Raw genomic sequence first — 23,092 nt, forward strand, 5'->3', positions numbered from 1 at the left:
TATTTCAGCATGTTTTTGTAATGGTTGTTAATGGTTTTTCCTTTCCATATTTAATGCTTCCTTTAGGAGCTCTTGCAAGTCAGGTCTGGTGGTAACAAATTCCCTCAGTATTTGCTTGTCTGAAAAGAATCTTATTTCTCCTTCACTTGTGAAGCTTACTTTGGTTGAATATAAAATTCTGTTTTGAAAATTCTTTTCTTTAAGAATGTTGAATTTTGGCCTCCAATCTCTTCTAGCTTGTAGGGTTTCTGCTGTTAACCTGATGGACTTCCCTTTGTAGGTGACCTGGCCTTTCTCTCTGGCTGCCCTTAACATTGTTTCTTTCATTTTGACCTTGGAGAATCTGATGATTATGTGTCTTGGGGTTGATCTTCTCATGGATTATCTTACCAGGGTTCTCTGGATTTCCTGAATTTGAATGTTGGCCCTCTTGCTAGGTTGGAGAAGTTCTGCTGGAAGATATCCTGAAGTATGTTTTCCAACTTGGTTCCATTCTCCCCATTTCTTTCAGGTACCCCAATCAGTCTTAGATTTGGTGTCTTTACATAATCCCATATTTCTCAGAAGTTTTGTTCATTCCTTTTCATTCTCTTTCTCTATTCTTGTCTGCCTGTCTTATTTCAGATAGATAGTCTTCAAGACCTGAAATTCTTTCTTCTGCTTGTTTTATTATGCTATAATACCTGTGATTTTATTGTGAAGCTCTCGTAGTGTGTTTTTCAGCTCTAAAAGGTTGCTTATGTTCCTCTGTAAACTGGCCATTTTGGCTGTCAGCTCCTGTATTGTTTCATCACGATTTTTAGCTTTCTTGCATTGGGTTATAACATGCTTCTTTAGCTCAGTGAAGTTTGTTATTTTACCCACCTTCTGAAGCTTACTTCTCTCAATTTGGTCATCTCAGCCTTACCCCAGTTCTGAGCACATGCTGGAGAGGTGTTGTGTTCATTTGGAGGAAAAGGGGCACTCTGGCTTTTTGTATTCCAGCATTTTTGCATTGATTCTCTCTCATCTTTGTGGGCTTATCTACCTTTGATCTTTGAGGTTGCTGACCTTTGGATAGGGTTTTTGTTGAGTTTTGTTGTTGTTGTTGTTGTTTTCTGTTTATTTGTTTTTCTTTTTATAGTCAGGCCACTCTCCCATAGGGCTGCTGTGGTTTGCTGGGGATCCGCTCTAGTCCCTGATTGCCTCAGTTTTTCCTGTACCTGGAGGTATCACCAGTGAAGGCTGTGAAACAGCAAAGATGGCAGCCTGCTCCTTCCTATGAAAGCTCTGTCCCGGGGGGTTACTGATCTATTTCCCGCCCCAGTGCTCCTGTAGGAGGTGGCTGGAGACCTCAGTTGGGAGGTATCATCCATTCAGGAGGAATGAGATCAAGGATTTGCTTAAAGAAGCAGTCTGGCTGCTTTTTGGTAGAGCAGCTGTGCTGTGTTGAGGATAATTTTCAGCCCTCAATTGGTTTGGGCTCTCCAGGGCCCACAGGCTGAATGGGCTGAGAAGCCTGAACAGCCAAGTTGGTTGCCTGCCTTGCTTCTCAGGTACTCTGTCCCAGGGAGAAATTAGAGCTTTTTTGGCCCCCTAGAACACAGGCAGGGGTGGCCAGAGGCCCTGGCTGGGAAGACACAGCTGGGAGGACCTGCCACAAGGAGCAGCGGATTAGGGTTCTACTTAAAGAAGCAGTCTGACCACATCTTGACACAACAACTGTGTCGTGCTGGAGAACCGCCTCTGCCTGTGTCAGCTTGGACTCTCCAATGCCTGTCGGTTGGAATGGCTGAGACGTAGTCGTACAACCAGCCCAGGTAGTGGCCCTTTCCCCTCTCCCGGGCACTCCATCCCTGGGAGAGATGAGAGCTCTATCTGTAATATGTGTGGGTGGTGGTAGCTGGAGGGCCTGGCTAGGAGGCCCTGTCCAGTGAGGAGGAATGGATTGGGCCTGCTTAAAGATGCAGTCTGGCCAAAATCTGGCAAAGCTGCTCTGCTGCACTGCTAGGGGCACCTTTCCTCGTCCAGACTGTTTGGACTTTCCAAAGCCCACAGGCTGGAACAGCTGAGTTGACCAAACAGCAAAGATGGTGTCTGCCCCTCCCCCCAGTGGCTCCATTAGGTCTCAGGCAGTCTCCACCCTGTTGCTGGTGGCTGGTTGGAATTCCAAGACAGTGTGTGTTATCTTTTGAAGTGCTGTGGAAGTGGGGCCTGCAGAACAATGCTGCTTGGCTCCCTGGATTCTACCCCCCTTCCAAGACGTATGTGCAGACCTGCCTTGCCTAAGTTGTAGACACGTTTGTTGGAGATCTCATCTTGGCCCCTCAAAATCCTAAAATTTATATGGAACCACAAGACTGAATAGCCAAGGGAACCTTGCACAAAGAGAATTGAGCTGGAAATATGAAAATATGACACCCAAATTTACTTCAAATCTGTAGTAACCAAAACAGCATGGTAATGTTATATAAACAGATACATAGACCAATAGAACATAATAGAGAAACCAGATATGAATTCATGCATTACAGCCAACTCATTTGCAACAAAGGTGTCAAGAACATGCAATGGGTGAAGGAGAGTCATTTCAATAAATGGTGCTAGAAAAACTAGATAACTATATGCAGAGGAATGAGAGAAACTACACCCTATCTCCCTCACCACACAAAAAAGTCAAATCAAAATGGATAAAAGACTTAGAGCTAAGAACTGAAACTATGACACTTCTAGAAGAAAACATTGAGAAATCCTCTGGGACACTGGCCTAGGCAAATAACTTTTGTGTAGGATCTCAAAAGCACAAGCAACCGAAGCAAAAATAGACAAATGGGATCAAATCAGGCTAAAAAGCTTCTTCATGGCAAAGGAAACAATCAACAAAGTGGAAAGACAACCTACTAAATGGAAGAAAACATTTGCAAACTATCCTTCTCACAAAGGATTAATAAGCAGAATTTATAAGGAATTCAAACAATTCAATAGCAAAAAAACAAATAATCCAGTTAAACAAAGGGCAAAATATCTGAATGGATGTTTCTCAAAAGAATACATAAAATTGGCCAACAGATATATGAAAAATGCTCAACATCACTAATCATCAGAAAAGTGCAAATCAAAGCCACAATGATGTCATCTCATTAGAATCAAAATGGCTTGTATCAAAGACAGGTATTAACAGATGCTGGAGAGGATGTAGAGAAAGTTGAACCCTCACACACTGTTGGTGGGAATGTAAATTAGTACAACCACTATGGAGAACAGTGTGGTGGTTCCTCCAAAAAACTAAAAATAGAGCTACCACATGATCCTGCAATTCTACCACTTGATATATATCCAAAGGAAAGGAAATCAATATATCAAAGAGATATTTGCACCGTTACGTTTACTGCAACACTATTCACAGTAGCCCAGATATGGATTCAACCTAAGTGCTCATTAGTGAATGAATGGATAAAGAAAATGTGGTATATATACACAATTGAATATTATTTAGCCATAAAAAATACAATTCTATCACTTGCAGCTACATGGATAGAACTGGATGTCATTTTATTAAATGAAATAAGCCAGGCACAGAAAGACAAACATCACATGTTGTCACTTCTATGTGGGAGCTAAAAAAGTGGATCTCATTAAGATAGAAAGTAGACTTGTGGTTACCAGAGGGTGGGAAGGGTAGCAGGAAGGGGGATGAAGGGAAAAGGAAAGAATATAAATGTATTCTTACATTTAAAGACTGTTTTTAGAGCACCACTGAACTGTACACTTAAAAATGGCAAATATGGTGCATTTTATATGGATGTTTTACCTCAAAAAATTTTAGATAAAGAAATAATTTGCTGGCCAGTTGTGGTGACTCATGCCTGTAATCCCAACACTTTGGGATGCCGAGATAAGAGAATCACTTGAGGTCAGGAGTTTAAGACCAGCCTGGTCAACATAGCAAAAACCCATCTGTATTTTCTAAAAAATTATAAAATAAAAAAGAAATAACTTCCTGCCAAGACCCAAGGCAGGTGGCTAGCTGGTAATCTTCAGCTTTTAGCTTCATAAGGATTAGCTTCTGCTTTGAAGAGGTGACTCTAGTCAGTGGCTGAAAAAGGCAGTCGTGTAAGGGATTAGCCATTGCTATCCAATGTGAGACCCTTGCAATGGACAATCTTTGCTCCAGGTCTTTTGGCTGGTTTGGCAGAGAATGTGTCTTCAGCATCATCGTCTGAAGCTATCTCTTGCTCAATCTTGCTTTCTCAGCTTTCCTGTTCAGGCGTTGCCCCTCAAAAACAATTCACGCTCCTAATTCCATCTCAGAATCTGGTTTCCAGAGAACCCAAACCAACAGACTTCACCTAGATTTGTGGGGGAAGAGGAAATGGAAGTCAACTCCGAAGAATTGATGTTTAAGAATTAGCCAGGTTATGGGTGGGGGAAAGAACACTCCAGGAAGAATTGGTAGTATGTTTAAAGACCTCAAGGAAGCAAAGAGTGGGAAGAATGCTGATATGCCTGGAGCATAAAACATGAGGGGAGAATAACCCAAGATGACTGGGGATGTGGGCAGGGGACATCATGCTAAGAATCTGGATTTCATCCTAAGTGCAGTAGGAAGCCACAGAAGTGCTTCCCTGTAGACAGGGAAGTATTATCAGGTTTGTGGTTTTATAATAGCAATTTAGCTGCTACGTACAATGTGCATTAAAGACTGCCAAGAGTGGAAAAGGGGAAAGTAGATAGAAAACCATTTAGTTTTCCAAGGGAGAGATAATAGTGGCTTGGACCATGATGGATTGGCTGCGAGGATGGAGAAAAGTGAACCTATTCAATAGATGCTTTGGAAATAGGCTTTTCTGAGTACTTCACCATCCTTGGACTTGTAATAGGTTATTTGTCTTCATTTTGTCTAAGTCTAAAAGACTTAGGAAGAAATTTTCCCAATGAAGTAATTCTAAAATACCTCATTTTATTTATAAATCATTAAAAAATGTATTATGATTGTCGTAGAGCTTTAAACTTTTTTTTTTTTTTTTTTAGATTCTTTGTTTCCAGAGAATCTAACACAGCGGGCTATAGTTAGGTTTATTTATTTACTTTCATTTTAATTTTTTTTAGAGAGAGAGAGACTCCATCTGTGGTCCAGGCTGGAGTGTGGTGGCCCAATCATGGCTCACAGTAACCTCAAACTTCTGGGCTCAAGGGATCCTCCCACCTCAGCCTCCTGAGAGTAGCTAGGACTACAGACACGCGACCACGCCTAATTTTTTTTTCTTTTTGGTAGAGATGAATTTTTGTCATGTTGCCCAGAGTGATCTCAAACTCCTGACCTTAAGCAATATTCCAGCCTTGGCCTTCCAAAGTGCTGGGATTACAGGCATGTGAAGTTAGATTTGGTTTAAAATTTTACCCTTTTGTATTACGTTAAATTAATTAATTAATTTAAAGACTTTTAAGAGTAGTTTTGGATTCATAGCAAAATTGAAAGGAAGGTACAGACAGTTTTCATGTATACCCTGCCTCCACACATCCATAGCCTTCCCCGCTATCAACATCCCCACCAGAGTAGTATATTTGTTACATTTCCTGAACGCACATTGGCACATCATTATTCCCTACAGATTACATTTGGGTTCATACTTGTTGAAGTAAGTTGTATTGGTTTGGACAAATGTATAATGACATGTATCTACCATTAGAGTGTCATGCAGAAAATTCTCACTGCCTAACAGGTCCTCTGTGCTCTGCCTATTCATCCTTCCTAACCCCTGGAAACCACTGATCTTTTTACTGTCTCCATAGTTTTTCCTTTCCCAAAAGGAAATCCCAAAAGCAGACTTTTTAGATTGGCTTCTTTCACTTAGTAATATGTACTTAAGTTTCCTCCATATCTTTTCATGGCTTGATAGTTCAATTCTTTTTGAGTGCTAGGTAGAATTCCATTCGCTTGGTGTACCACAATTTATTTGGCAGTTTTCCTATTGAAGGACATCTTGGTTGCTTCCAAGTTTTGACAATTATATGTAAAGCTGCTGTAACCATCTCTTACAGGTTTTTGTGTAAGTATAAGTTTTCGACTGCTTTGGGAAAATACCAAGAAGTGTGATTGCTGGGTTGTGTGGTAAGAGCATGTTAGTTTTGTAAGAAACTGCCTGTCTTCCACAGTGATTACAACATTTTGCATTCCCCTCAGCAATGAAGTAGAATACCTGTTTTTCCACATTCTTGCCAGCATTTGGTAGTGTCAGTGTTCTGGATTTTGGTCATTCTAATAGATGCGCAATGGTATCTCATAGTTGTTTTTATTTGGATTTTTCTGATGACATGATGTGGAGTGGATGTTCCTTCATATGTTTATTTGCCATCTATATGTCTTCTTTGGTGAAGTGTCTGTTAAAGCCTTTGGTTCATTTTGTAATTGAGTGATCTCTTATTGTTGAGTTTTAAGAGTTCTTTATATATTTTGGATAACAGTTTAAGAGTTCTTTATATATTTAGGATAATGCCTAAAAAATTAGGCATTCTATGAGGGATCACATAGAGGAGAGTGGTCTGTCTTTTTAAAGAAGGTTTTTAATAGATGTTTCTATTTTTTCAATTATTTGTGTTCACAATTATTAAAGTCCTAGAGACGGAGTTTTAAAATTTGAGGCTGCTCACAAATACTTGAGAAAGTCAAAGTTTAAATAATTATAAAATTGTAGGGTACATGTTATAGTTGACGTGGGAACAAGGAGTATACGGGAACACAAAGGAAAGTGTATTTATTTAGGTGTAGGTGTGACATCAGGAAAGAACACAATGAGAATACTTAATACCTTCTTGAAGGATAGCTATTAATACAAGTAGGTTAAATGAGAATATCATTTATTTCCCATTAATATCACATGAAATTGCAAGTAGAATTAAGCATGAACGTGTTTGAGAAACTATAAGTAGTTATTTCTGAGATATGAAGTGCAGGACAGAGGGTAGTGGAAAATGATACTGGATAGATAAGGACTATACCATTAAGGGCTTCATAAACCATGCTAAGGCAATGTGCATCACTGAGGAATTTCAAACTATCCCACTGACAGTAATGAGATGGAGAGAGAGAGAGACTGGAGGAACTTAGACCAGAAGCAGGAGTACCAAGTTTTAAGATTAAAAATTTAACGGTAAGGATCTTTATTTTATCAGTGTTATAGGTCATTTAAAGATGAAATATTGATACTCAATTTTCTAATTTTCCTGTTAGCCAAATCTGTGACTACTGTTACTGTTTTTTCCTTTCCTCACATGCCCTTTCAATGTGCTGTGCCTTGTTTTTAAAGAATCAACTTTTGGTTTGGCTGATCCTCATTATGATGTGTTTGTTTGCTATTTCATTAATTTTATGCTTCATTTTCTTTTTTTTCTATTTTCTTTGGGCTGGTCTTTTTCTTCTCTTGAAATGAATGCATATCTCATTGAATTTCAACTATGATTTTAAAAAATATTCATTTAAGATCATAAACTTAGCTTTAGCTGTATCCCACAATTTTGACAAGCAGAACTTTCACTATTATGCATTTAAAATATTTTCTAATTTCAAAATTTAATTTCTTCATTAACCCTTTGACTATTTAGAAGTTTATTTATTAATTTTCAAACACATAAACATTTTTCCAGTAATGATTTTTAATTAATATTATAGGTTTTTAGTTTATTTTCATTGTGGCCTAACAACATACTTTGTACACAATGTTAATTTATGTCCCAGCATATGGTCATTTTTTGTCAGTGTTCTCTGGGTATCTGAAAAGAATACGTAGTTTGCTATTGCTGCATGCAGTATCTACTACATGACAAAATTAGATTATTTTGTCAATCATGTTGATAAATCTTTCATATCTTTACTAATGTTCTATTTGCATATTCTATTAGTTTTGGAGAGAAGTATGTTGTAATATCCCACTATGAGTGTAGATTTATTTATTTCTTCTTTTAGTTCTCTCAATTTTTGCTTATCATGTTTAGAACTATATCTTCCTGGTGAATTAAACGTTTTTTATTATTATGTTTTCTTGAGCCCTAATATTGCTTTTTGCCCTAAAACCTACTTGGTTTGATATTAATATGGGGATATCAGCTTTCTTTTGATTAGTATTTGCAATATATACCTCATTTTACTTTATTCTCATACATACAACTTTTTCTGTTTTTAAAATTTAATTTAATTTTAAGTTCCAAGACACATGTGCAGGACATGCAGGTTTGTTACATAGATAAACTTGTGCCATGGTGGTTTGCTACACCTATCAACCCATCACCTAGGCATTAAGCCCTGCATGCATTGGCTATTTATCCTGATGCTCTCACTTCCCCCATTTTTATCTGTGCTTATATTTGCATTATCTATTTTAGTAGGTGGGTAGTTGAGTTTTGTTTTATAAATTCCATTCTAATAATCCTTATCTTTTAATTGGAACATAAGCTAGCCACATTTAATTCAATTTTGATATATTTTTGTTTAAATCTACCATATTGTTGTGTGTTTTCTATTCATCCCAACTGGTCTAGTTTTTCTTTTCGTCTTTTTTTTTTCCTTTTCTTCTTTGGATTCATTCAGGATTTTCCAATTTTTCTATTTTTCCCCCGCCTTATCTTAAAAGCCATGCGTTGTTTTATTATCTTGTGGTGATTATCCTAGAAATTAGTGTGCATCCTCAAATTATCAAAGAAGTATAAATTAATAATCTTCTTTTTCTGGATAATAGAAGGATCTTAGAACACTTTAATTCCATTTATCTCCCTCACAATTTTTATGCTATATTGCCATCTATTTACATTCTTGGTAAATTTTAAACTTCAGAAGACCTTATTATTATTGTTGTTTGAACAGTTAATATTTATTTAGAATTACTCATATATTTGCCACTTTGTGTTATTTTCATATTGCATTTCTGAATTTCTATCTGGGATCATATTTCCCCAGTGTAAAGAATACTCTTTAGAATTTCCTAAAATTCAATATGGGTTTGAAATCAACACATCCTTTGTTTATATTTGTCTTACAATAATTTTATTTCTCCTCAGTTTCTGGAAGATACTTTTCCTTAGTGTCAAACTCCTAGTTGGCAGTCATTTTCTTTGAGTAGCTTGAAGTCATCTTATGGTCTTCTGACTTCCAACATTTCTGTTCATCTTCCTGATTATCTCTCTTCTTTCCTTCTTGGTTCTCCAATTATATATATGTTAGGTTTATTTGTCACTCTTCTATGATTTTAATATGATTTTCTTTCTTTTTTTAATACTTTTGTCTCTTTATACTCTCTCTGAATCTTTTCCTCTGATCCACTTTCTATCTCATTAGTTTTCTCTTCAACTTATATAATCTGCTGTAAACTCTACATTGAGTTCTCAATTTTGTTTATGGCATTTTTCTTTTTAAAATGTTACTTTGTTTAAAATAAATTCTAGTTCTGTCAAAATATTTTTATTCTCTTTAACTTATCAAACAGTTTTTTAAAGCTTCTGATGGCATCCCATAGCTCTCTTTTTATTTTTTCATGTGTTTTTGTTTTGTTTTGCTTTGATTAGGTTGTAGCTTTTTTTCTTATTAATTTAAATTGCTTGTCTGTCATTGTATATGAAACGTTGTAGACATAATTTGAGGCCTGAGAAACAGTATCTTTCTCCAGAGAGGATTTACATTTATTTTTCAAATTAAAGACATTTTGCTATGCCTTTAATTCAGTTGGAGATTTGGGGATCATTTGAAGTTGGACTACAAAAGATCTTTTTCCCTTCAGCCATCACTGACCTGACATTGTTCCAATATTCTGAAAACAATGTTTTTCCTCTCACTCCACCACCTGCCCCAAATCATCAATGACTATTGTCCAGAGTCTAAACTTTAAATTTCAGTGCTGGCATTCACAATTCTCTTAAATATGACTCCTATCTAGCTTTCCAATCTTATGTTACCTTTTTCCTCAAAATATATTTTCATTTGGTGAGAAAAATTTATCTAATGCTCCATGGATACACTTCTACTCACTTATTTATTTTAAACTTATTTTTTATTTTTAAGATTTTTGTTCAACAGTAATATTTAGCTTTCTCCTGCCTGAAAAGCTCTCCTCTGTCTTCCAAATCTTCATTATTTTCATCTATACCTAGTCCAAATTTAATTTTGTTTATGAACCTATGTTTTACTACCAAGTTCATAGCATTATCTGCTTCCTATGGATTATTCCCTCATCTTTCATTTAGCAAACATAATGCATTGACTGTACTGCCAGTACAAAAGCAAGAGATTTACTTTCCAAACCAAGTGTAGGTTTCTTTATGTCAGATACTTTGACTTATTCACCTCATCATTTCTGCAGCCCCCAGAAATTTTGCATATAATAGTTTTGTATATAATAGTTACCTGAACCATGTAAATCTACCCTAAGCCTTCATAGTTTTCTTAAAAGCTGGTAGAGAAATTGGTCCAGGGTACATATTACAGCCTAAGTTAACGTTTCTCAGATTTAAGTAATGTGGGGATTCCTTCTAAATGAAAAAGATTATTTTCCTTTTTTATATAATGTGCTTTCAAGTACTACATTAAGTTCTTAATTTTATATGTTGTATTTTTTCTTCTGAATGTACTATGTTTAAAAATAAATTCTAGTTTAGAATCCAAATGTTACACACTCTCAATCGTTTATAAAATACTGTAGTTGATTGCATGCCCTCAAAGTACTATTTTAGATTTAGCATCTTATTTATTCCTAAATTTATGTTTCAGTCTTCAGGTGGAAGTTAATTTGACAATATACCCTGGATTTCTCTTTTCTGCTTGAACATATGGTTTCAGAATCCTGTTGGTAAGCTTGCAGCATTTCTGTAAGTTTGAACTGATTTTTAGGTGCCATTCAACATTGAATAGCTGAAAAGAGAAGTAACAATGCTTGAGATATTTGGTTAATTCAGTGATCAGAAGATAGTATTCTTCCTGAATTCCAAGAATTCTAGAAATTTCTTCTAGTTTCAGTAACTAGAAGAATTATACCACCAATATCTTTTGATTTTCTTTTGTGTTGTTGGAGCAGATGCCTTTGGTGCTTTGTGTCACATCCTCTGCACCAACCTTAAATTTTAGCTGCTGCTCCCATGTTTAGTTCCATGTAAGTTCAGATTCATCTTGTGTTAATAGCATCCACTATCCTGTCTTTCTACTTTCCTTGTCAAGGCCTTCTACAAAGCTTTGGGAACCTGCTTGTGCTATTGGAAGTGTAGGGATATTAACACCGTGATGGTGGCCCTCCATCATTATAGCTCACAGATGAATTACCCAACCTTTTGTTTGTCACTGGACAGTCTGGAACGTGTTCTGTACATTGTTAAGATATTTTGAGGGAGTCAAGCTCCTATCACCTACAATGGCAATCTTGCTTATAAAACTCTATGTTGGGTGTTTTTTTCCTCCACACACTTCCTCATTCCTGCTTCTAGAGAACATTTTTCAGATAAACTACCTCTATCTAGGCCCATCTCAGGCTCTTTTGGTTTTTTATATACTCTCAACTTCTACATTAAGTTCTTAATTTTGTATATTGCATATTGCATTCTTTCTTCTAAGCGTACTTTGTGTAAAAATAAAAAATAAGACAGGCAGGTAGCCAGCTTTGTGAGTTTAAGGATGGACTACAACTATATTTATTTAAGAGAAATGTACTAAGCCTACAGTATCTCCAGGTCCACATTAGAGGTTGTGTTGGAAATGTAAGATAAAAGAAAACAAAGAATTTTTCTTCACCTAGCTTACATTTGACTGCAAATCACAATCAAGTTCTCTAAGTTTCTCCATAATGCGGAAATCTGGATTAGGCTTATGAATAGGAAAAGTAGATGGAATTTGAGAGAAAACTGCAGAGAAATATCTAAAGCATAGGTCACTCCCTGGGGTAGAAGGGCCTAAGTTGCTTCCTCGTACATGGAGCAGCAGGAAGGCGCTAGAGCCCTGGAAGGGAGAGACATGACATTGCAGTTCATTAAAAGTTTGAAATGGGAGGGTGCCAGACTTAAGCTTTGCCCCATCACTATCTTTCATATGGATCAAGCTTAGTTAATAAATACATACTTAATAAATAATTGATGGTCTACTTACAGGTCAAAGCTTAAGTCCTTGTTCTACTGTTATTTTGAACATGTAATTTAACCTCTTTGAACTCATTTCTACATCTATAAATGAAAATATCAACAATATTGAATTTATAGGATCGTCGTACAGAATAAAAAGGGATTATAAATAAAAAGTGCATTTTAAATTATAAAGCAAATATTAGTACTTGCAAAAAAGAATATTGTGGAATCAGAACTGCAAAATAACGTATCTGTTAAAGTCTTGGTTAGCAAATGTTCCTGTAACTATACACGGTTCTTATGGAAGGTTTTATGGCTCTATTAATTAATCACATTTTGCTTTTTTCCCCTTCGGCTATCTTTCTATTAAGTTCTAAGTACCTAAATGGTCAAGCTATTTGTTAATTTTGACGTCTGATATGTTTCTTACCAGTTTTCTAAAACTTACAATCCATGCCTAATCAGAAACACTGCTGAGGTTTTATTTTTTCCTTTTTTTTAAAATTTTATTTATTTATTTATTTTTTAGACCGAGTTTCACTCTTGTTGCCCAGGCTGGAGTGCAATGGCGCAATCTTGGCTCACCGCAACCTCCGCCTCCCAGGTTCAAGCAATTCCCCTGCCTCAGCCTTCCGAGTAGCTGGGATTACAGGCATGCACCACCACGCCCGGCTAATTTTGTATTTTTAGTAGAGACGGGGTTTATCCATGTTGAAGCTGGTCTCGAACTCCTGACCTCAGGTGATCCGGCCGCCTCGGCCTCCCAAAGTGCTGGGATTACAGGCATGAGCCACCGCGCCCAGCCAATGCTGAGGTTTTCTTCTTGTCGTTGATAATGACATTGTAAATGTAAACAAGTGAAATGAGAAAACTGGCCTTTGAAGAACAACCATAAAACAGTATTCCCTTAATTTGTAGACAGTCGTGAGAAAGTCTATGCCTCATTGATTTTGAACAGCATGGCTATATCACTATGCATATTTTCTTTCTTTTTTCCACTGTGTGCTTGAAAATACAAAATTAAAAAAAAAAACCAGCATCCCTGTGAATTATTGTCCTCAGAACTATTAAGCAAACAAATGAGTATTTCATAGACTTAACGTGACAATGAATTACACATCCAAAACAGGTTGTGTGTGTGGTTTAGCAAAACAAAATTAAGAGTCATTCTAGGGAAGGACATTGCCACAGCTTTGGCATAATTAGGAATCATCATAATCAAATACAGGAAATTGGCACATCTGCTTTTCAGGCTGTTGATCCAACTGTGAGGCTGCCTGTGCACACTGGCACGAGCAGTTCTAATGCAGCTCGATGTGTTCTACAAAGCTGTCTTTGCATAAATATTTACATAATTTTCTCCAAACACCACTATTAGCAGTTGTTTTTTATCACTTTTTCTCCCTTGGGTTATTATTTCTTCCCATCCCTACTCCTGGTGAAGGAGTGATCACTTCTTTTTTTAAGGATTCCTCTTTCTTCAACAGACGTTTAGAGGAAAATCTTATAACCTGAAAATTTCATAAAATGGCAATGAGAAGGAAGCAGTACTTTTCATTTGGTATATTTTTCTAAAAATGCAAAAACAACAAGAAAAAATACACCCAGCCCAGCTGCGTGGAAGACACAGCAGAGAAGCAGAGACAGAGTTTGAGCAAGAATCCACTCAAGGTTTGAGATTAATAAGGACAGAAAGTCAAATTAGGTAAGGTAGATAGCATGGCCTTAAAGAAGTGATAACCCCAACTTAGGCCATTTTCTTTAGTGATTAAAGTTTAAAAATCTTCTACATAAGCATGGATTGAGGAGTTCTTTCACTTTTAGTCACATAATAATTCTGCTAGTTTTCTTTTCATAAAGTGATCTAAAGGATCTCTCAAGTTTTGATGGTTTATTTTACCTTGCTGAAACTAAAGCATATTTTAAAGTGATACATATTTTATACTTTAAAAAATGCAATTTAAAAAATCTAGCATCTATAGCTGGGCATGGTGGCACATGCCTGTAATCTCAGCTACTCAGGAGGCTGAGCAGAGAGGATTGCTTGAGGCCAGGAGTTGGAAACCAGCTTGGACAATACAGTGAGACTCTGCCTTTTTAAAAAAAATTAATCTTCTCTATTTTTCAAGCATCGTTCTGCATACAAATGCACAGTTGTCCTATTTTTATTATTGTAAATTGATTTATAACATCTAAATCAAAGCAGATAAACTATTTCATAATATTCTAAATATTTCTAAGAAATCTCCAATGTGGAAGTCATATTTTTCTATCTTAATATAAACTCTTTGCCTTTGATGCAGACACTTGGTTACATTTCCTAGTGACCTTGGCACTTGCGAATTTCAGGGTAGTATGGGATATATTTTTATAACCAAATTATTGGATTGTTTACATGGGGAACGGTATGTTTGTTCTCCTTCCAAAAGCTTTTGAAAGAGACAATTTTTCAATGATTTGCAAATAAGAAGAAAGAAAGGATTCTGCAAAGAAATGAGAAAGAAGTTTCCCTTTATGACTAAGACCCCAAAGCAAATGCAAAAAAAAACCCAAAAATTAATATACTGTAATTAATATACAAATTACTAAGTATTGGTAATTACCAGTTAGATGTTGTTAGTTATAAGTATATATGAATGCTAGATTATAAATGAGCTATCTGTGTGAGGTGCTTATTTTAAAATTTTTAGTGAGATTCACATAGTTTGATTTTAGAATATAAATCACTTCAATGAATGCTTCTGTTATTGTAAACTACTGAATCATAAGAATCTTTTCAAGTGGTAGTCATAACCCTTTTTTCCTCTTTTACTCTGCCATCCTTAAAACATTGGCTTTTATTCCCAGGTGGCTGCTGTGGAATTGGGCTCTGTTGGATGACCCATTTCTGCTTTCTTTTAGTTTTCTTTCTCGTGACATTAGGTTGGTGCAGAAGTAATCACAGTTTTTGCCATTGAAAGTAATGGCAAAACCTGGGATTTCTTTTGCACCAACCTAATATGTATCTTATCTTCCTTATCCTCCACTCCAGGCTTCTTCTCCCTTCAGTTTTGGAGGTGGGCTGATGATGGCTCCATATCAGTAAATGGGCACTGGCTTCTTACACTTTGCCTGTGGAGGACTCTGGGAACTTAAGTACTCAAAATGATTCAATGAGTCAGAGTCAGATTTAGGAATAAAATCATGTGTATAGTGTTTGATTCGTAGTAGACCTATACTGACGACTCATCTAACCTTTTATAACTTTATAGAGTTTATCTAGGCAGAATATTTTTGTATAATGCACGTGTATACCTGTGAATATTTTTAAAAGCATTGTGTATATGTGTATATGTGGTGTGGTGTTGTGTGTATGTGTGTGTGCGTGTGTGCTTACAAATTATTGCTTTCCATCTATTAACTAAATATTAAAAGTTTCCAACTTTCTCTTTCCTTCTAAGTCCAATAATTCTGAGCTTCTTCTCATCTTGTTGCCATGGCCTGGAGGTAAACATCTATGTTATGTTAAGCGGTTATGGTTATGATCTAATTTAAAAGCTGAGTAATTGTCACCAACTTCTTTGATTATATCTATATATCACAGCTAGCAATTCAAAAACTTTTCTGCTTGTATTTTTTTAGAGCAAGATTTTTAAACTCCACATATGTCTTATCATATTTGCATCTTATGATTATTATCATGCTTATTTCTACTTAAAGTTACTCTGAAAATATATAATACATACTTCAACGTTTCAGAGGCGGTGGTGCGTGTTGGAAAGAGCTCTTTACTGGGAATTTAGCATTCATGTCCCAGAACCCCAGTTTCTCATCTGTAAAATAACGAAATTACATTACAGAAAATGTTAGTCAACATTTGTTGAACAATTACCATGTACCAGGAACTGTTGTAAGTGTTGGTGAGAAAAAGAGACAGATTCTCAGATAGAGTTTATAATATTATTGGAAGAAGAGTCAATTCATACCACAATAAATCATTAAAAATCTGTATCAGGAAATGCACAAAGTATTAGGGTGCATAAGAGATACATTTATTTATCTTTTTCCAGAGGATGTCAGAGAAAACTTTTGGAGTATATTATGTTCAATATGAGAATAAATAAGACAGTACTATAAAGGAGATGGAGGGATACTTAAGATAAATGTCCCCTGATTATATAAAAATTCTATTATTGGGTCATTTCAACTGAATTTATAGGACATCAATAGTTGAGAGAGTAGAATTACTTATCTTTTAGAAATGTAGAACTTTGGACTTAATCTCTAATGATATTCTTAATTATTTTTAATTTCCTGGTATGTTTTTCTTCTTTAAGAACTCCCTCTGGGCCTGTTAGTTCAGAAAAGGGATGTTGGTAATTTGAGCCACATAATTGAAGTAATAGAATTTTCAAGCTGGAAGGAACCTGCAAACTTTTTCAGTCCAGCCCTCTTATTTTGCAGAATGTTTTTTTAGTTATGAGAGATTAAGCAATGTGTCTACTAAGTTTTCATAGTCAGTTAGTGGTTGAGTTTTCACTAAATGTGGTTTCTAATTCCTGGCTTAGTGGTGGTTCAGCTACCTCAGGCTTTCTTTTCATAGCGTGAGGATAAAAAAAATTCACATTCCACAGTTATTTTATTATTTTAAAAATTTAACTGACAGAACATATCCATAGTATTTTTCCCCAAGTACCAAGAGAAGAAAATTATAAAAAGGAGTAAAGGTGGAAATATAATTGAATAGGTTTGTTTTGTTTATTTTGTTTTGTTTTTGGTTTTCTGATTACTAGTTTCATCACTGAGACAGTATAAATCTTTAGGGCATATTTCAGTGTTATTTATAAATCATGCTAGTATTTTAATTGAGAAATAAACGTTTTTTTAAACCAGAACAACTGATACAAATCTAATTTTCTCTTTTTCGTAGTACATTGATTTTGCTGGTATTATCTTTTAGGTTACAGATTATTTTACAAATTCCGTATCAATTCAGGTGGCCAATATGATGTGGTTAAGAGTTCAGGGTCTGCATACGTAAAATCAACTAAAGAGAGATTAAAGACTTAAATCTAAGACTTGAAGCCATAAAAACTTCAGGAGAAAACCAAGGAAAATTCTTTTGAACATTGGCTTAGGCAAAGAATTTATGACTAAGACCCCAAAGCAAATGCAACAAAAACAAAAATAAACAAATGAGACCTACTTAAACTAAAAAGCTTCTGCACAGCAAAAGAAATAATCATTAGAGTAAACAGATAATCCACAGAATGGGAGAAAACTTTGCAAACTATGTATACAAAAGAAGACTAATATCCAGATTCTATGAGGAACTCAAGCAAATCAGGAAGAAAAAAAACAAGTAATCCCCTCAAAAAGTGGACAAATTACATGAATAGATACTTCTCAAAAGAAGATATACACAATGGTTGAACTAGTTTACAGTCCCACAAACAGTATACCTAATGTAAATGATGAGTTAATGGGTGCAGCACACAAACATGGCACATGTATACATATGGAACAAACCTGTACATTGTGCACATGTACCCTAGAACTTAAAGTATAATAAAATATATATAAATATAAAGAAGATATACAAACGGCCAAAAAACATAAAAAAAATGCTCAACATCACTAATCATCAGGTAAATGCAAATTAAAGCCACAATAAGATGCCACCTTACCCCAACCACAATGGCTTTTTTTTTTTTTTTTTTTTTGAGACAGGGTTCTGCTCTGTCACCCAGGCTGGAGTGCAGTGGTGTGATCATGACTCACTGCAACCTCCACCTCCTGAGCTCAAGAGGTCCTCCTGCATCAGCCCCCCGAGTAGCTGGGACCACAGTAGAGCTGGGGTTTCACCATGTTGCCTAGGCTGGTCTTGAACTCTTGGATTCAAGCAGTCCACCCACCTCGATCTCCCAAAGTGCTGGGATTAAAGCATTGCTCCTGGCCAAGAATAGCCATTATTAAGAAGTTGAAAAAAAAAAAAAAGATTTTGGCACAAATGTGGTGAAAAGGAAATGCTTATACACTGCTGGTGGGAGTATAAATTTGTATGACCTATGTGAAAAACAGTATGGAGAGTTCTCAAAGAATTAAAAATAGATCTACCATTCCACCCAGCAATCCCACTACTGGGTAGCCATCCAAAGGAAAAGAAGTCATTATATCAAAAAGACACCTGTACACCTGTACCTCATCTGTATATGAGTTCCAGGTCTGGCATAATTCTGGGTTAATTCTCGACTCAATATTTGCAGGTCATGTGACCCTAAGCAAGTAGCTAAATATGCTCTATAATCCTCTTCCTTCCTTCCTTTCTTTCTTTCTTCTTTTTTGAGATGGAGTTTTGCTCTTGTTGCCCAGGCTGGAGAGCAGTGGCGCGATCTCCACTCACCGCAACCTCCGCCTCCCAGGTTCAAGAGATTCTCCTGCCTCAGTCTCTCGAGTAGCTGGGATTACAGGCATGCGCCACCACGCCCGGCTAATTTTGTATTTTTAGTAGAGATGATGTTTCTCCATACTGGTGAGGCTGGTCTCAAACTCCCAACTTCAGGTGATCCACCCGCCTCGGCCTCCCAAAGTGCTGGGATTACAGGCATGAGCCACCGCGCCCAGCCAAATCCTATTTCTTTATTGGTAAAATGGAGATGACATTGTAATGAGAATTTAGAGAGAGAAGGTGTGTAAAATATTTAGCCTAAGCCTAGAAAAGTGCTTACTGTGTGTCAGTTGTCGTTATTGTTATGATTCATAAAAAGTTAAATTCTCAGTAAAAATAATGATTGGAGGTGGTTTCCAGAAACACTGCTTGCAGGAGTACTTGTCAAAGCCAAAAAAAAAGCAAATTTTTATATTTGTAGAATGCACCAAACCAGTTTTGATATTGATGTTACCACTGCTGTTGCTGGAAACCAGATTTAGTTTATGGGTCTTGGCTGCCAGATGAATGAACTGGAGAGCCAAATTTGTATAAGTGAGCCCCTCATGATTCCTGGGAGTGTCCGGAATGTGAGGAAGGCGCAATGTGTGTTACTGTTGCAAATCTCTCTTCCTGCCAGGAATGACATTATCCGGATAGCTTGGCCCAGCCTGGTCATCCCACCCTATTGGCAGCAGGACAACTGTGAGACAGAAACAAACAGCCTGAGCCAGGCGAAATCAGCCCCTGGGGAAAGTGGAAATGGGGTGCAGAGAGCTTGTGGAAAGATGAATAAAAACAAGGAAGAAGTTTGGGTAGGGATGTGATAAAATGAAAACTGGAATATGGGATTCTAATTTAAAAAGGTGAGATAATATTTTTGAGATATTAATCAAGTTTTTCTTTGCATTCCTTTTTTCCTTCCCACTATTCTTTCTCCTAAATTAATCCTCCACTCCCTCCCTTCTTTCAGAATAATGCTGATTGGCATGTGGCCAACTGAACTGAACAGATGACACTGAAGACCAGATTCTACTTGTTCTCCCTCCACTGGTTCCACATATCTACGTACTTGGTCACTGAGGAAACCCCTATAATTGTAGGTAAATATTAGAAAAGGGAATGGGGGAGTCACAGGATTAACTGAAATTATTTTATCACTCCAGGGACTTTCTGCTGTAGTAGAAATTCACTAGTTAGAACAAAATAAATAATATGAAATTCTTGAATATCTGAGTTTGAGGATAAGATTCAAATATGAAACATTCACACATTACATATATTTTCCCTCTTGTCTTGAATTTCCAGATTCTATCTCCTATAGACTGAATGTTGTGTCTACCTAAAATTCAGTGTTGAAATCCCAACCCCCCAAGGTGATGGCATTTGAAGGGTGGGACTTTTGGGGGATGATTAGGTTGGATTAGTGCCATTATAATAAAGACCCCAGAGAGCTCCCTCACTCCTCCTACTGTATGAGGACACAGTGAGACGATAGCCATCTATGAACCGGGAAGTGGGCCCTCACCAGGCACTGAATCTGCTGATGTCTTGATCTTGGCCTTCTCAGCCTTCATAATGGTAAGAAACACATTTGTGTTGTTTCTAAGCTACTTAGTCTATAGCATTCTGTTATGGCAGCCCAAATGGACTGAGACACCATCTAAAGTAAAAATCATGTAAAATATCTTAAGAAAGATTCATATTTTGTGATACTTGTGAACAAGGAAGTACAGGGAAGTTTCTCATGAGGTTTTCATTCCTGTTCTCTATAATTGTACTGCTAATATCGATGCAACATAGCTCCATTTGAAAACAACAATGACAATAACCCCCAAATCTTTCTTGCTAAACTGAACTAAACCTCTAACTGAGGGATAGGTCTTAGTACTCATTCATTTCACAGACATTTACTAAACACCAGTTATAGGTCAGGCAGCATGCCAGGTACTGGGAATATGCTGACAAGAAGAATATATGATTTAGGGAGAGGAATTGCTTGCAAGAAGATGAGCTAAGATTCCGTGTGAAATAAGAGTGACGGGAGCATAGTTCTTACAAATGATTTTTGCATAAGGTTATTTAATTATACACAAATGGAAAGGGGATAATCTGTAATTTCCTCTCTCAACCAACATTCTCATTCCCTAAATAGCTTTGGACGGGGCCAACACACCCAGAATGCTGTGGGCAAGTGTGTTTTCATTGGTTGATCTGGCTTGCTAATTCAAAGTATATGACCTCACTTCTCAATTACTCACTTAACATTCCAGTACATTTTGGGAATAACTGATAATTTTGGAAGCTGCCAAGAAGATGGATGGATGGTAACTGACTTTACAGATCTAGGAAAGCTGAAACACAACCTACCAATAAGCTAATTAAAATTGCTGAGCTCTGGAAATGCTCATGAATGGAAAGTACTAGGTGTTTCTGAAGGTGAGAAAGCAGGGTGTGGCTGAAAGCAGGAGGATAGGTTGACAGTGTTATAAGGAGGCGTTTCACTGTTTCCTACCAGCTTCTTTAGAATATTTAGGAAGCATTTTAAATCTGGGGATCCTGAGCTTCTCTTGCAAATCTGAATGAATCAAAAACAAACCAAAAAAAAATTGGATTTTAAAGTGTAAGCAACAATAGTTTATGTCAACCAATTTCTAGAATCACGACTAGAGTGAAACTTGTACATCACCTCAAATAAAAAGGCAAATGTCAAAATCAAACATTATGAAATTTTTTCTACATCAACAAAACCCCTATTTTTTTCCTGAAAACAAGAATCTAAAACTAACTCATACAAAGCACAAGATCCCAAGGGACATTCTGTAAAGAAAAGAAATAAAACTCTTAGTCAGTAGACATTCTGACGGCAAGTTATCCTCACCCAGAGAGACCAGGTTTCTGTAGTTTTCTAACATCACACCCTGATACAAATTCTTCTGAGCTGGTTCCAGGTGTTCCCACTCCTCCAAAGAGAATTCTACAGCCGCATCTCTGAATGTCAACAGTCCCTGAAATAAAAATAAAGAATACATTGATCATGAAAAAAAAATACAAATCGGGAAAATATGACAGTTTACATTCTGAAGTATGAGACCCTCAGAACCCTTTTCTGTATTTAACATCCAGAGCACTTAGGGGCAAATTTATATTCCTAAGGCAGGAGATTGTAGAATTGTTCTCTGGGCAAATAAAGTCTATGAAAAAAGACTTACAGCTATTGTTAGGAATATAAATCTTCTGGGAAGATGAGGAGGAAAAATGTTATGAATGAGTTAAATTTCCATCTTTCATAGCATGTAGTCTTTAGTGAAAAATCAGGAAATGCCACAATAAACATGTTATTTGGTATTACATATTATTTGAAATAAAGAGATGATAGAAGATGCTCCTAAAATACTGGAAAATAGCTTTATCCATTTTCTTCCTCTTATCAAATATTAGGGGTGGAGTAGAAAAATGATAAACATGTGTTACATTATAAAAATTTGACAATAAAAGAAATCAGTATAGTACCATGGAGTCAAACATATTTAGGTTCAATGTTCAGCTTCTTCACCTATGAGTTTTGTAACTTTGGTCATGTTGCTTAAGTTTTCTTACCTTGGTAAATGGAAAAATAAGATCAAGCACACAGAAAGCACTAAAAAAAGATGCCTTTAGGGTTATATTAAGTGAAATAATGTATTTAAGTACTTACAGTACTAAAGTAAGTTTAATTAATACTGTTATGAGAATGCTTTGTGAAAGACAAGAAGAAAAATTAACTCAGAGTAAGGGGAAGAATGAGTATTTGAGTTCACACACACACGTGTGTGCATACACACACACACTATATACGTGGAAGAGGGGGGTAAAAACAGTACAGCTTCTAAGGGCAGTTACATTTGTCCTTTATATTCTCTATTTGTCTTAAACAGACTAAGAGAAGCAATACCAATTCTAGCAAGAAAGGAGAGAGATGCATTTAGGAAATAATCTTTTGTTGACTTGCCTTAACTCATCTGTGGAACAAGAAGTCATATAAATAAATTCAAAGGATTAATTATCTACAATGTTCTTGGTTAGGTACTAGTTTTAATTGTCGAATTGTATGGCTATTACATTTAATAAAAATACTTCACTTATATTCTTTCACTTGATTTTCATAATTGCCCTGTAGAATAGGTAAGATAACTCTTTACAGTTGCCTTTGTTAGGAGGTAAGAAATGAGGAAGACTCAGTTTTACCCTCGGCTAAGTAAAAGAGAAAAAATAGAAGAAAGAAATGGAGAGAAGTGGTAAAAAAAAAGAAAGAAAACTATAGAAATTGCCTAAACATTAGCATAGCTAAGGAAGCAAGACAGAGACAATAATTTAGTTATGAGTGAAAGGGGACGGGCAGAGATCAGACTACACCGGTCACGGTCAAGAGATCTTTATTGGAGGCATCGAGCGGAGAAGGAAGAGAAGAGAAGAGAGAGAGGAGAAGAGAAGAGAAGAGAGGAGAAGAGAAGAGAAAAGAGAGAGAGCTGGTGGTGTGCTGCGTTTTATATCCCTTGGGCCTACGTGGGGCGGGCCCAAGGGAAGGCGGGAGATGCTTCTTTCTGATTGGCCCTCCTTTGGCGGGTTCAGACAGTG

At 36.4% G+C, this 23,092-nt stretch overlaps 1 long non-coding RNA gene across 1 annotated transcript in view; it reads left to right on the forward strand.

Annotated features, from left to right (window-relative positions):
* The window catches only part of LOC129492257 (uncharacterized), a 29,432-nt gene extending 7,920 nt beyond the window's left edge, over window positions 1-21,512 (forward strand). Inside the window, exons 2-3 of the long non-coding RNA XR_008660772.2 lie at window positions 19,116-19,341; window positions 19,449-21,512. This is a non-coding gene — a long non-coding RNA (uncharacterized lncRNA). The remainder of the gene's footprint in view (window positions 1-19,115; window positions 19,342-19,448) is intronic.
* Window positions 21,513-23,092: the final 1,580 nt, after the last annotated feature.

Source organism: Symphalangus syndactylus, chromosome 10 (assembly GCF_028878055.3).
Source record: "Symphalangus syndactylus isolate Jambi chromosome 10, NHGRI_mSymSyn1-v2.1_pri, whole genome shotgun sequence".
Lineage (NCBI taxonomy): Eukaryota > Metazoa > Chordata > Mammalia > Primates > Hylobatidae > Symphalangus > Symphalangus syndactylus.